The following is a 5,097-nucleotide window of genomic DNA, read 5'->3' as shown; positions in this document are numbered from 1 at the left end:
GTCCGCCTGCCGATGCAGGGGACACGGGTTCGTGCCCCGGTCCGGGAAGATCCCACGTGCTGCGGAGTGGCTGGGCCCGTGAGCCATGGCCGCTGAGCCTGCACGTCCGGAGCCTGTGCTCCGCAACGGGAGAGGCCACAACACTGAGAGGCCCGCGTACCAGAAAAAAAAAAAAATGTAATGTTAAGAAAAACAAGTATTCATCAGGAGTCCCATTTATTGAACCCCTAAAGTATGTGCCACAACTAGTAACCTACGATCATCTTCAAAGAAAGTGTCAAGCCAGTGAACGTTTCCAAACGGAAACGTTCTGTAACAGCTTAAGGAAGTTCACTGAAAATTGGTAAGTGCACAGAGACAGGTCCACCACAGTCAAGAGGATGACTCGGTTGATAGAGGTGTGAAATCAGGGTCTGGCCAGAGCCACAGACCCTGACGTTTGTCAACTGGACCAACAGTCTGTCCATTGGAAGGGCATCCTGCATAGCCTAGTCCCACTGGCCTGAATTCTCTCTTCTCAAATCACAGATTCTCTTCTTTTGTAAAATAAGAGAGTTTGACTTAGAATGAATTTGTAAAATTTGCCCTTCTGCTCTTTCTATTAGAGCGCTTAAATGATTCCACGGAAACCTGCCAAGAGCTTTCAAACCTTTAGCAGGACTGGGAAGTGAAATTGAATAACAAATGAGCTCGAGTCAGGGGGAAGCTCTTGTCTGAAAAGAGAGGATGCAGCTGCTTTTGAACGTTTTGCTTCAGATCCCCCTTATTTATAACACCTCTTAGAAGTTTAAAACTATTTGCTTTTCTCCGATGGATCTGATCCTTTTGGAGCGAGCTGCCTCTCCCAGGGTGCGCAAGGGCAGGAGGGTGGCCGGCTTTGTCTCAAGAGTCGTGTCCACCTGTAAAGACAGCCTATTTTTTGTTTCCACATCGGGAACTTCAGTATCTCCCTCACCTGAGGGATTAGAGATTGTTAATTACTTTCTGTGAAAGAGGCAGCCGGCAGCCCTGCGGCCTGGCAGGTTTGCTAAAAATAGTGGCTATAGGTTATTTTTAAAAACCGTCTTGGAGGAATCATGACCCTGAGTCACATTTCTCCCCGGAGTTTGCCTGCTGAGGGAAAACCACACGGCCACGTCTGCAGAACAGTCACCCCAGCCCACCTAGGAGGAAATGGAGAAGAAATTGTACACGTGGAATTTTAAGACCCACTTTAGTTTAGAATAGATATTCAGTATCCAAAGGATGTGTGCTATTTTCTCAGCACTGGCTCTTAACTAGTGTTTGTCATGCTCCTGTACAGCTCTTTCTACTGATTGTTTGCTGGTTTTTTTTTTTTCCTTTCCGAGGGCTATTCATAATCTAACAAAGAGATATTCTCGGAGGAGGAATTCCATGGTATGAGAGGTATCTGTCTTCTTGGAGACATCAATTTCACTTGCTTACAGAACATTAAAAAGAAATTTTAAGTGATAAATGCATTAATCTACAGCTACTTATGATTAGGCTGCTCTGGCTAAAATGGAACACATCTGTAAGACATCTTTCACACTCCCAAGGCACTTTAAAATAATGAAAACATATAAAATAATATCTCAGTAATTAAAGTAATGGCAAATAAAAACATAGCATTATATGGTACTGCCCTATTGGAGTCATCCATCTCTTTTTATAAGCCCTTTGTGACATTGCTATTAATTTTTAAGTAACAAAATATTGCTCTTGAACCTAAAATGGGATATTAACTAACACAGGCACTATTAATTGCTTTGCGAATGCAAAGTGCTGAATTCCAGTTTATAAAACTAAGCCTTGGAGGTCATCTAATAAAATCTATACACAGTGCCCACTTCTGAATCATCTAAGCAGTGGAGGAGACTCCCCACGGTAAAGCCATAAAAATAATTTCATTAGACCCTGTGTCTCTTCCAGGAGCTGATTTGTGTGCCTTGGGAAACACGATGACTCAGGTACTAATTCTCCCATCCCCTTTCAGCTAATGAGTTTTCTGAGCTAAGAGGAGGACGCTTCTTAAAACGATGTCACCTTCTTCTTCTGTCCCCAGACCAGCCTGTTCTCTTGGGGACCTCCAACCATCATGATCACTTTAGGTCCCTGTGTCCCAGGGAATTGGGCTGATGGCCTGATTTTTCTTCGTTCACCGGAGTGTGTTTGATTGCCCAGTCCCTGGGGACTCAGTTCCAGCGGACACAGCTCCCATCGTTGGAGGAGGGTGAGGGGCTGAGGGGGCAGGACTCCGGGAGGGACTCCCTCTTGGTTTCGGATAATTGCAGGCTCAGCCTCTGACGGCTCCCAGAGTGAGTGCTTCCTTCAACCTCCTGCCCTGACTTATTCACAGGCCAGCTCTCCAGCCCCCACGTTACAAGTAGGATTCACTGGAAATAGCAGGCGACAGGCAGAGAGGGGGGCTCAAGAGGACGATCACTTAAAAGTGGGCAGTAGGAAAAAGAACAACAATGTGACACCAGAAAGAATAAAATAAAATAGATATTAATGTGTATCTCATAGGTTAAAATATGTTTTTAATTATATAATAATGTTTATTGTAAATAAATTAATGTTTATTGTAAAAAATTAAAACAAGAGATATTTTTTAAAAGTGGGTACCAGGTCCCTCCCCTTTTCTTGCTTCTCATGCCACCAGCTGTCTGCAATGAACTCAAGTATTTCATGAGAACTGGAGCCCATAGAATGGGCTCCTCAACCTGTGAAACAAATCGGGCGTCACATCATGAACCACTTCTTACCAGCACAGCTATAGACTCTTTCCAGGGAAGACACATGCTATGTGTGCACAAAATCATGGAATTTTCTAACATTTTAAAGGTTACCTCTTTTCCTCTTAGAGATTCTCAATGTAAATTAATATATTAAAGGTTCTGAGAATTCTTGCAGGAGAAAAAAGCAGTTGTTTCAACTGGGGTCAAGCACCCTTCAATCACAGAACCCCTTTTGGGGAGCGGGGAGAGTCATGTGTCAACATCTTACAGGACCGGTGTTCTGAGGGAGCTTCGCTGGAGGGAGATGGAGATGGAAGGCTCAGGAGCAAGGGGACCCTGTCCCCAATTCTGTACTGTGAGCGCAGGAACAGCAGCAGATGCAAAGGCCCTGTGGCTCATCCCTCCCCTCTTTCACGGGCAGCCACCCTCCTTGGCGGGTCCCAGGGAAAAGGGATCTTGATATAAAAGTGTGCCAGCCCCCAATAGGTACTCTCTATTCTGCTCCCAGAGAATAAACTTTGAAGGGGTATCTCAGGAGAACTCAGGGAAGCAGCCTGAGCCCGGAAGTTTGCTCTCCTTAAATATGTCTGAAACACCAAAGGCAAAAACCAAACAGTGGGGTCACTGAGCAGTGCTACCCGCTCAGCAAGTTCAGAGCCTGAGAACAAACACAAGACCAGAAAGCCCTACCAATCCTGCAAACCCTAAACCTTTCAATAATTTTGACAAGGCTCAGGCTTCTGATTGTGTCAGAGTTTAGTGACTTCAGTTAATTTCAGCTTCGAGTAAGCCTTGGATGTTAATACTGATTAATGGTCAGCCCAATCGTTATTCAAATATATCAATACATTTAAGGCCAACATAAAAAGGCAAATATTTGCCCTTGTGCTAATGTAAACGACTGTTAAATAATAAATAGACTTTGCTTGAATCCTTTTTCTCCCACGTTTTGAGAGCTCTTGCCTAGCAAACTATATTTACTACATAATTAATCTGTTTTCCCTGTAAAAAAATTAACCCAAATACATATCACTTTGGCTGTCTTCCCAGCCCAAAGCAAAGATACTTGCTATCTGGGTTCTGTTTAGTCGTTCACTTTTAATTTGGGGTTGATTTTGTCTCAGGGTGGTTTATATTTAAGTAGACGTACAGAACTTCTGGGATTCTGCCGACCAAGCTACCTAATGAATACGAATGAACGCTGGCGCAGCTGACAGGTCTTTAAGGACTGGAATTCGAGCACATTTCCATTCATTCACTCGCTTGGTTTTCAGTGGACGACTCCGGGACCTCTCCTCGGGAGAGCTCGTGTCCCACTGAAATTTCCTATCCTCGGTATAATAAACCTGTCACCAAGCTCATAAAAAATTGGTAGGGAGCGCTTATTAGATGCAGGTCTGGGATGCTCCCTACCTGTGGCGGGCGCCCGGCCCTCTGCTCCCTCCCTCCACCCTAGACCTCCCAGAGCTGTCAGACCTCCCCTCCTGTCCCCTCAGGCATCGGGGTACAGTAGGGACCTCTCTGGGATTCAGGATTTCCCATATAAGGTACCAGACCCTAGTGGGTCTGGTTTACTTTGTCCTGAAATTCACCAAAGATAGATGCAAAGGTAAAGACGCCTTCCCAGCTTCCTGGGTGCCCAGCCCTTGCAGCAGAGAGGAATCAGACGAGTGATATTCAACACTGTGGGAGTAGATTAACCTTTCTGAGATGGTCACCTTTACCCATTCCTTTGTCCTAGCTTCCCCCCACCTATCCCACAGCTGGGAGCTCCTTGCCCCAGGGGAGGGCTGTGTCTGGACAGTGGAAGCAAAGGTCTGTTCCCCCGCTTATACTCCATCAGCCAACCACACGCTTGTACTTTGCAGGAGCAAAATGTTAGAACTGATACTTGAGGGAAGGGGATTCCTGGAGCTGGAAAGAGGAGAGACCTGGGTGAGGCTGGACTGAGAAGCTACATGCCCTGCTTCCCAGTGGGACCCTAGATGGGCAGCAAAACCCAAAAGAGGTTTGTGGAACCCAAGAGCGGGGACACCTGCTTCCCCTGGAGCCCACAAAGGCGGTGAGACTCTCAGAGGTGGCTGCCCTAGCCTGTCTCTGAGATTTCTGTCCCCTGAGAAGGCACAGACACAGCGGGTCCAGGCCCCGCCCAGCACAGGACCCAGGCCAGCGGGATACAGTTACGTGCTCTTGGGGTGACCTGAGTGAGTGATGACCGAGGCCCCCGAGAGCCGCCCTCCCCCGCCACCAATGCCTGGCACTGCAGGCTGCCTATGGCCCCCAGGAAAGGCAAAAACTGATTGAGGTTCTGCTTCCACCACTCTAGGGAGAATGGGAACTTACATCAGAAATCAGT

This window comes from Aethalodelphis obliquidens, unplaced genomic scaffold, assembly GCF_003676395.1.
Source record: "Aethalodelphis obliquidens isolate GAN/ISIS:26980383/991018 unplaced genomic scaffold, ASM367639v1 scaffold56, whole genome shotgun sequence".
Lineage (NCBI taxonomy): Eukaryota > Metazoa > Chordata > Mammalia > Artiodactyla > Delphinidae > Aethalodelphis > Aethalodelphis obliquidens.
This window is presented reverse-complemented; position numbering follows the sequence as displayed.